Raw genomic sequence first — 10,841 nt, forward strand, 5'->3', positions numbered from 1 at the left:
CTTTTTTTATTTATACTTGTGGAGTAAATTAATTGGTGAAATAAATAACTTCCTATGGTATTCAGCAAGGTTATTTCTACTTTTTTTAATATAAATCGGACTATGACAAGTTTTCTGATCTATATTCTGTGCCATAAAGTATGTAATTATGTAATTAGTACTCTCTTAGATTTAAAGTCCTAACAGAAGTCAAACATTCTTCAACATATTCTGTATTATGCCTACAATAATATGCTAAAGGGTAAATCAAAGTCATGCCTGACATTATAAAGTCAACCTGTTGTAAAAATCCAGTTAGTCTCAGTGACTCTAGCAAGATTCTAGGATTGATTCTAATCACTCAATTCTACTTTTTCTTCTAAGGACAATTTTTCAGGAAACTACCTCTTTTGCTCAGTAGACTGCTCACTAATGCCAGGTGAGTGTCACACTGGGAGGGAGGTAATGACACTACACTCACCCCATGTGGATCCAGCCTGCTAGGAGGTTGGGGATGCAAGAGTACACCTAACAGTGCCTTCTGGAATGACCTAGATGTGGACAATGGCCATGACCCAAATCAACATCTTCCTGAGCCTAGAAACGAAACCTCAGAAAGCTCCTGCCAGCTCCTAGGGGCAAATGTACTGGAAGAATGACTACCAAAAAATTTAGGTGGTGTGCCTTTCAGTTTCATGTTGAGGACACTGCCAGAGAAATTCTCTCCTTATTTCTTGCATCTTTTCAGCCACCAATGATTCTCTTGTTCTACTGAACTAGAGACAAAATTCTTATTGTAACCACCCTGAAGCTGGCCACATGAGCCCTCCCTGGGTGGCATGAGACACTGTTGATGCCATAGTCTCACTCTCAACAGACTCTGCTCAGGGAACTTCTGGCCCTTGCACAGAACCAGGAGGCTCTGTTGTTGCTCTTCAGGTATTCTTATCAACTTTTTATTTATGTCCTGATCTAGTGTTCTGAACCTCAAAAGCCAAGCATTCAATTCTGATAGAATGCTGTCAGCATTCTGCAATGCCGTTCTGTCCTGGAAGCAATGAAGACCAGTAATGCTAGTTATCAGAATAAGGAAAAGGCTAGGGTACAGAAGAAATTATGAGAACAAAATATATAAGTACCTCAAAAATCTTATCCCCTAATTTGAGGTCCAGGTGTCTTTGAAGGTCTGAGAGGTTTAGGAGACACGTGCATCTCTGTCCTCCATCATCCCTCTAATTCTGACAATAAAGGTCCACTCCTGGTGTAGGAGGCCAGGTGAGTGCACCATCCTCTATGCTCAGATTAGAACATATGTGGCTTGTGTGTGTGTGTGTATGTGGGTGTGCATGTGTGTGTGTGTGTGAGCACACATGTGCATCTGTAGCACTCATTTGAAATAGGCTTTGCCAGTAATTACACTGGCTGGAAGTAGGATTGAAGGGATTGAAAATGCCACTGAACTTTTGGGACTATACCTGAAAAAAAAATAACGCAGGGCTTGGGATAGATTTTGAGTTATGTTACCAATATATTGGGCTTTCAGTACCTAAAAATATTCTTTTGGAAAAGCACTGTGAAGCCCTACTGGGTGTATTTATTATTGTGTTGTCTCCATTCATTCTGCAAATGTTTATTGAATATCTACTATGTGCCATGCATAGTGCTTAGCAAAGAAATGAAAAGACGAATAAGATATAGCCAGTAAGGCCCACACATAATTATAGTTATATAATGTTCTGAGAGCAATCACAGAGATGTGTACAAATATCTGGGTTAATATGAGAAAGATAAAATATAAATATCTGATATTTTTTCTAAGTCTTTGTTCAACAAAAGTGCAATTACCTTTCCACCTCTCCATAGGCTGTAAGAGCTTAGAGAGCTGTACGGGATCTTATGTTTTTGGCATCTGCTGATGCTGTGACTTCAAAGGGGCTTTTTAGTAGAATATCAATAATGAATTAAGCTAAATTGATTCCAACTTTGAGGTTGCCACCATCAAAGCTTCACATTTGGTTCCATTAGGTACACAGAGGGCTGAGAAGGAATTTACAGTGGGAGACTTTGAGGCAGGAGGATAATCCTGCTATGGTTGATTAAGACTTTGTTTACAAGGATCTCCCATGGGGTCTGTGATCCATGGAAGGTGGATGTAGAAGGAAAATTTGTCTTCACCAGCTCATTTTAACCCTAGTGTTCTGATCGTATTGAGAGTTATCTCCTTGCCAGGCTGGTTCCTGTACTTTTTGCAATGCAGATTGCAAAAATGGGTAAAGAGAGATTAAAGAGGCATGGGGAAAGGGGGTGAATTCTTACGTTGGGGTCAGTTCTCAGGTTCCATTTTGTTCTAGGAGAATCTGAATAATGAAAACCTAGAGAACAAAGAGAAGGAGGAAAAGGAAGAAGAGGAGGAGAAGCCATCATAGGAGAGGCTAAGTTGATTACATAATAAAGAGGTAAGAGGGAGGATGAAGAAGGAGAAAAACAAAGAACACCTTATGGACTGAGCATGAGAGGAAGAGAGTTCAAGCTTAGAGTGTGAGATGCTTTGAAATAACTGTAGGGAAGAGGCAGTATGATATGAAAATAAGGAGATTTTAAGAGGTGTTCCTTTCTTCCACGCATTAATAGTAAAATACATTGTACTCAAGTGCACATGGAATGGTCTCCAGGAGATATTATCTGCTAAACCACTAAACAATCCTCAGTAACTCTAAAAGGATTTAAATTATACAAAGTGTGTTCTCTAACCAAAATAGAATGAAATTGAAATCAACACTGGAAAGAAATTTGAGAAATTCACAAATATTTGAGAACTAAACAACATACTCCAAATAACTAATGGGTCAAAGAAGAAATCACATGAGAACCTAGAGAATACTTTGAAATAAATGAAAATGAAGACACAACATGCTAAAACTTAAGGAATGTAGCTAAAGCAGTATTACAGGGAAATTTATAGATGCAAATGCTTATATTAAAAAAGCAGAAAGATTTCTAATCAATAACCTAACCTACTTCCTTAAGACACTGGAAAAAGAAGAGCAAAGTAAATCTAAAGCAAACAGAAAAAAGAAAAAAATAAAATCTTGCATATTTTTTCATATAAGTATTTATAAAGCTGCCTCATTCTATTTAATGGTTGCATAATCTTATTGAACAGATCAACTAATCAATGATTGATTTAGCCAAGCTTCTACTGATGCACATTTAGGTTGTGGCCAATTTTATACTTGTAGAATTATACTGCCTTAATATCATGCACAAAAAATTTTACATATTTGTGCATATATTTGTGAATAATTTCTAGAAATGAAATGTCTCAAATAATGTATGCATTAAAAAGTTTAGAACTATTAAAAATTATACTCCAAAGAGGTTGTATTAATTTACACTTACACTAATAAAATATGAGATTGTCCATTTTCCTATAATCTTACCAGTGGAGAGTGTTATTAATCTTTTTGATCTTCACCTTTCTGGTAAGTGAAAAGTGGCATTTCAGCAACAAAAATTCTAACTGCCTGGTAATAAATCCCACACAATATATGGGAAAACTATAAAATTTATTGAAGGAATCAAGGTAAACCTGGAGAGACATAGCATGAGCCTGGATAGAAAGACTCGATGTGAAAAAGATGTCAATTCTTCCCAAGTTCATCTAGAAATTCACTGTCATTACATTCCAATACTAACTGAGTTTCCATAGATTTTGACAATGATAGGCTCTGACTCTGTGTCCCCATCCGAATCTCATCTCGAATTGTAATCCTCACGTGTTGAGGGAGGGACCTGTAATCTCCACCTGTGGATGAGGAGGGAGTTGATTGGATCATGGAGGTGGTTTCCCCCATGCTGTTTTCAAGATAGCGAGTGAGTTTTCATGAGATCTGATGGTTTCTAAGGGGTTTGTACCCCTTTGCTTTCTCTTCTTCCTCCTGCCACCTTGTGAAGAGGGTGCCTCTTCCCCTTCTGCCATGATTGTAAGTTTCCTGAGGCCTCCCCAGTCATGTGGAACTGTAGGTCCATTAAACCTATTTCTTTTATAAATTATCCAGTCTCAGGGAGGTTCTTTATAGCAGTGAGAAAATGGACTAATACAACAAGCAATCTATCCTACAATTCTTACAAAAGAATAAAATAACAAGAATAAATAAGATAATTATGAAGAACAAGGAGGTAAATCCCTCTTAGCAGATATCTAGATTTATAAAGCTATAATCATTAAAATAGTGTGGTATTAGCATATAATTGAGAAGCAAATCAATGGAACAGAAACGGGAGTCTAGATATAGACAAATTTTTAAACCTGATAATACTGATTCAGCTAAAGATGTAGGGGAAAGGGACTGCTTCTATGTTGTTGCCAGGCGTATAGATTGGTGTCCTTTGATGAACATTTTGGGAATACCCAGTAATGCTGAGGACACACACGCTCTATAGCTCAGCATTTCTACTTCTGGGAGAAACTTTTGTACACGTTCACTAGGAGACATTTACAAGGATGTTCATTGAAGCACTGTAATAGCAAAAACACATGAAATTACTAAATGTTCATGTAACATCATAAAATAAAGCAGTTAGAATGAATGAACTAAATCTACACAAATCAACACAAATAAATTTCTAAAACAGAATATTGAGTGAAAAAAGTAAGTTGCAAAAGGATAATGTGATATTACTCATGTAAATGTTATAATAATAAAAATGATACTCCATATTAAGCATGTATGATAATATATAAAATTATTAAAAAGAAAAACACCTTCAGGAGATGATTAATTCTGAGAATGGAGGGAAAGAAGAGACTAGAAGGGGACAAAGGAGGCTTTAGCTCCTTTTTTGTATCTGTATATATCCGTAACTTCAAAATATTAATTAAAAGTTCTGATGCAAATACAACAAATTATCAACCTTTTAAAAACTTGGAATATAAATATATGGGTGTCTACTATATCGTTTTCAGTATGTTTGAAATAGTTTATAATTAAAAGAAAGTTAGTGGTGTCTTACTGAGGTTTTAATATTCTTTTGTGCAGGACCCCAGCATTTATTCAGGGTGTATTTAGTAATATCTGAGAAGGGGCTCACATGGTCTGAATGTTTGTCTCCTTCAAAATTCATGTTGAAATTTAATTGCCATTGTGACAGAATTGGAAGATAGAACCTTTAAGAGGTGTTGAGATCATGTGGTCTCTACCCTCATAAGTGAGCCAAAGCTTTTATCATGGCAGAGGGTTCCCTATTGTGGGAGTAGGTTCACCCCTTCTTGCTCTCTCTGTCTCTTTGCCCTTTGCTGTGTGGTGCCTGATGCCATGTTTTGATGCAGAAAGAGTGCCCTTGCCATGCTGGCACCTTGATATTGGACTTTCTAACCTCCAGAACTGTAAGCCAATAAATTTCTGTTCTTTATAAATTACCCAGTTTGTGGCATTCAGTGATAGTACTAAAAATGGCCTAAGACAAAAGCTCAGAGAAGTTGCTGAGAAAGGCAAACTCATCCTTGATTTTATATTTTATCATCCAATAGAAACAGAAGCTATAAGACAGGTCCAGTGGCTTGTGCCCATAACCCCAGCACTTGGGAGGCTGAGGCAGGAGAATTGCTTGATGACAGAAGCTTGAGAGCAATCTGGGCAACATAGCAAGACCCCATCTCTTAAAAAAAATTTTAAGAAAGAAACAAGAGCTATGAAAATTTAGTGTAATATTTAAGACATTTATTTCTTCTTTATTTTGTTATTGTTTTAAGAATAGCAAGTCTTAAAACAGAAAAAACTATGTTTATAGGAGGACAAAAATAGAGCAAAGAACTGAGGAGACAGGAAACTTCATAGCCATTCTTTCCTATTTCCTCAGAAGAACATCCTTCAAAAGTGTGTGGTCTCATCTTGAAAAGCTGAACTTATAGAAGCAGAGAGTAGAAAAATGGTTGCCAGGGGCAGTGGGTGCGGGGGAGATGTTCATCAAGGGTATGAACTTTCAGTTATGAAATGAAGATGTTCTGGGAATCAAACGTATGGCATGGTGGCTATAGTTAGTAATACAGCATTGTTTACTTAAAACTGGATTAAAGAGCAGGTTTTAAGTGTTCTCAACATACACACACACACACATGCACACAAATGATAACTATGGATGGTGATGGATATTTTAATTAATTTGATTGTGGTGATTGTTAGACAATGTATAGGTACATCAAATTTCACATTGTGTACATACAATTCTTATTTGTCAGTTAAATATATATTCTTAAAATATAACAGGTAGAAGCAGCTACCCACCAAATCTCTAAGGCCTGAAAGAGGAAAGTTAGAGAGTGTTGGAGACATCTGGAGCCTGAGCCTGGGCAGGAGCCTTTTTCTTCTGCTTCACACAGTATCTAGGAAACTTAGCGCCTTGTCCAGCTTTCCCTTCTGTGCCCTCCCAAGGGCCACAAGCACCATGTGTCAATAAAGTTCCAGGGACAGACTCGAATGATGTGCCACTAGAAGCCATACTCTAATAAAGCTCCTGATTTATCTTTTTCTTCTCTGAATTAATCTTGAATAGTTTTTACTGCTATGTCTTCAATTCAACTAATCTTTTCTTTTATAGTATCTAATTTGCTATTAATCCCATCCAGCGTATTTTTCATCTCAGACATTCTAACTTTATCTCTAGATGTTCTATTTTAATCTTATATATATATATATATCTTCCATGTCTCTACTTAACATGCTCGATGTCTCCTCTACTTTCTCAAACATGTGGAAAATATAATAATAGTTTAAATGTCCTTGTCTACTAACTGTATCATCTGCATCATTTCTTGGTCTGTTTCTATTAATTTTTCTCCTCATTATGGGTCATTTTTTCCTGCTTCTTGCATGCCTGGTAATTTTTAATTTGATGTCAGACATCGTAAATTTTATCTTGATGAGTGTTGGACATTTTTGTTTTCCTATAAGTATTGTTGAGTTTTGTTCTAGAATATAGTTAACTTACTGGAAAATAGCTTGATTTTTTCAGCAGTCTTTAGTTGAGGGTCAATTTTTCCCCACCACTGAGGCAAGACCCTTCTGAGTACTCTATCTAATGCCCCATGAAGTATAGGGTCTTCCACTTTGACTGGTGGAAACACTATCCCTAATTCTCTGTGAGCTCTTAGGGTTATTCCCTCTGCTCCTTTCAGGTGGATCTTTTCCCAGAACACACATTGGGTTGTTACTTCACATGTTCGCTCTGATCAGAACTCATATGAAGACTCTGCAAATCACTGGAGCTGTCTCTGCGTGTACCTCTCCACTCTTCAGAACTGCAAACTGTAACCTCCTTGGCCTCCCCAGACTTCTAGCTCAGTCTCTTCAACTCAGGGGAACCACTAAGTTCCACCTGGTTTCCTTCTTCCTGCACTATAACCTTGTAACTGCCTACAGGCAATACACTGGGTGAATCACAGGACTCACCTCATTTGGTTTCTCTCTCTCAGGGATCATTACCTTTGCTACCTACTGGCCAATGCCTGAAAACCACTGTGTTATATTTCTTGCCAGTTGTGTATATTTCTCAATTTAAAATACTGAAGTATTTGAAGAGGAAATTACTTGAACAGAAAGCACTTCTAATAATATCCTCACTTGAGGTCCCCTAGAGGCAGATTCTGGGGTACAGCTGATCCTCACTGTGAACAGATTTCATATTTACAAACTTGCCTACTCACTAAAATTAATTTGTAACTTCCAAAATCAATATACTTGGCACTTTCACAGTTGATTATGGATATGCACAGAGCAGCAAAAAATTTGAGTTACTCAATGCACATGTTCTCAGCTAAGGTCAAACAAAGTGATACTCTGCATTCACGTTTCAGGTTTCATATTGTAAACAAGTGTCCTTTTCATGTTCTGCACAGCACCATGTTTTCCCAATTTTTGTGCTTTTTACTGATTACTTTGATGTTTAAAATGGTTCCCATATGTAGTGCTGAAGGCTGTCTAGTGCTCCTGAGCAAAAGAAGGCTGCAATGTGCCTTACACGGAAAATTCATGTGTGAGATGAGCTTCATTTAGGCATAAGTCATAGTGCTGTTGGCCATGAGTTCAATGCTAATGAATAATATATATTAATTTAGATGTCTTTAAACATAGACATACCTAAAACAAGGTTATCTATTGATTAGTTGACAAAAATGTTATGACCGGAAGCTCACAGGAACCTAACCCTCTATTCTAGGAACACTTGTTCAGTATTTGCTAATTCAGTGTTCATGCAACTTTACAGAAAATAACTGCTATGAATTCTTGTTACTATACAATAAAATGTACAAGTGGTTTATTCAGGTGGTAAAAAAAAAATACTGGTAAAGGAGAGGGGAGGAGAGATAGGGAGGATAAGGCAGCCTTTAAAGGTCATGTTATCAAGTCAGCTACCACTGTGGGTATCTAGAATGTAATGGCGTTGGAGAACTCTGAAAATCAGGGTACCATATGTGTGCCTCAGAGTTATTCCAACCAACGGGAAGGAAGCTACGGTATTTATACACCAACTCTCATCAGTTGAAGACTGCTGAGAAGGTGCACTTATGGCCTGTTGGGGAGCAACCAGAGAAGGAGTGGCTGCCAAAGAAAGTCCTCATGCAAAAAGGTGCAGATCCTGGCAGTTTGAAGTCCAGCCTGGGTTTCTACTGCAATGGGAAAGGATATGAGCAGGATGCCAGGCAGCATCTGCTACAGATGGGAATGCCAGTGCTTGTAAACTTAGATGCCTCCAGAAGCTAGGCAGGTGACATAAGCAAGAGAAGCAGGCTGGGTGGAACAGCATGAGCTAGAGAGTTCTATCCCTGTTTAACAAGAGCAGCTGTTATTCAACTACAGTCAATTTTTGCCACGCCGGAAAAAAGGCCTACACTTGCCAAACCTTCTGATTTTTTTCAAGAAAAGTGGGAATTTTTTTTTAATGCGAAATCCCCAATTTGTGGAAGTTGGCAAAAAATTTAAAAACACTGTCGGGTTCAAAGAAAACATGTTGGCAGGCCAACTTCAGCCCACGGGCTGCCAATTTGCAACCTCTCTGATAAGAGATGTGCAAAGCTCCACCTGTTGGGTTTGAGTCCAGAGAAAATATATCTTTATATTATGTGCACACTGGGGCATTCTATGAGTACCAAGGGAAGCCCTGGAAGTTGGCCCTGAAATCCATATGGCAAGGCACCCCCATCTCTGTCTCGTTATCTTACCTTATCTCCTATCTCAAGGTTTATTAGATATCCAAGAATCACTATTTTTCATGACTAGTGGACTTCTTCAGTTATTTCTTGTCACTGTTTTGGCATTTTTCCTCTTGTGAGAAATTAGCTGAGTTTATTGGGCTGTCTATCTGGCATCTGCTAGTCTGTGCAGCCCACTCCATAGTGAAGAACAGGGCTGCCTGCCCAGCCTTCCACCTGCACACAGAATAGAGACTGTCAGAAGGAGCTTACAATTGGAATGGCAGTGTTCATACAGGCAGAGCCTAGGGAATTGGCCACCATCTGGCATTTTCTGCAACACAGAAGGAGGAAGATGCCAATGGCTAGGCTCCCAGAAGGTGGCAGAGGACCTGTATCAGCCAGGCGTTGGGACTCAACCAGAGAAGCAGAGCCACTGGAAGATGATAGATAGATAGGTAGGTAGGTAGGTAGGTAGGTAGGTAGGTAGGTAGATAGATAGATAGATAGATAGATAGATAGATAGATAGATAGATAGACAGACACATATTTTTAAAGATTTGTTACAGAGATATGTCCTTACATCACTATGGGAACAGGTTAAGTAGCTTCTGGAAGGTTATTGTCTTCACATGTGGTGTTGTAACTTTAAGTCCACAGTGCATGCAGTTGGGAAGGAAGGATGGACACAGAGTGGGGAGATCAAGAACAAGTTAAGAATCCATAGGTACAAGGTGGAGTCCCACAAAGATGAATTAAAACCCGTGTCTTTTCTTATTGCCTCTGATGTAGGTGGTTTGGGTGTCTTGGAGAAGCTGGGGCCTTCTGTCATAGAGCTAAACATAGATGACTGGCCCAGAAAACGGAAACTGAAGGAGGATCCAGGAGAAGATAGAGCAGTTGCAGGTCCAGCAGTGGCTTCCTGCCAATGAGGCGAGTCAGCAGATCAGCAACATGTGTGAGCTGCAAAACAACTCTTGCTTCTCTCTGCCCTTCTAATCTCCCAAGAATCTCTCTTGTGTTCAACCATAGAGATACTGGCTGTATTAGTCCATTCTCACACTGCTTTAAAGACATACCTGACACTGGTTAATTTATAAAAGAAAAGAGGTTTAATCAGCTCACGGTTCTGTGGGTTGCACAGGCTTCTGCTTCTGGGGAGACCTCAGGAAACTTACAGTCATGGCAGAAGGCAAAGCAGGAGAGAGAGAGAGAGAGAGAGTAAAGGGGGAGGTGCTATACACTTTCAAACAACCAGATCTCATGAGAACTCTATCACAAGACAGCACCGGGGTGGTGGTGCTAAACCATTAGAAACCACCCCGTGATCCAATCACCTCCCACCACGCCCCGCCTCCAACACTGGGAATTACGATTCAACATGAGATTTGGGTGGGGACACAAAGCCAAACCACATCACTGGCAAAGTTCTATTTTTATTTCCAGGGATACTTCAATGTTTCGTTTTTGGCTCCTGACCAAGATAAGGGCAGTGGGACATGGGATGTACTATTTAAGGTCCAACACTCCCCTGGCAGTCCCCAGTGTTATCTTCCTTATTGGTGGTTTGCACCTAGCCTCACTGGTTTGAGTAGCCGGACTTGCCTACTTACAGAGCCACATAGCTCTCTGCAGTGGGTTCTCCTGAAGCTAAGATTCCTAGCACAGATCTTGG

Source organism: Macaca nemestrina, chromosome 2 (assembly GCF_043159975.1).
Source record: "Macaca nemestrina isolate mMacNem1 chromosome 2, mMacNem.hap1, whole genome shotgun sequence".
Lineage (NCBI taxonomy): Eukaryota > Metazoa > Chordata > Mammalia > Primates > Cercopithecidae > Macaca > Macaca nemestrina.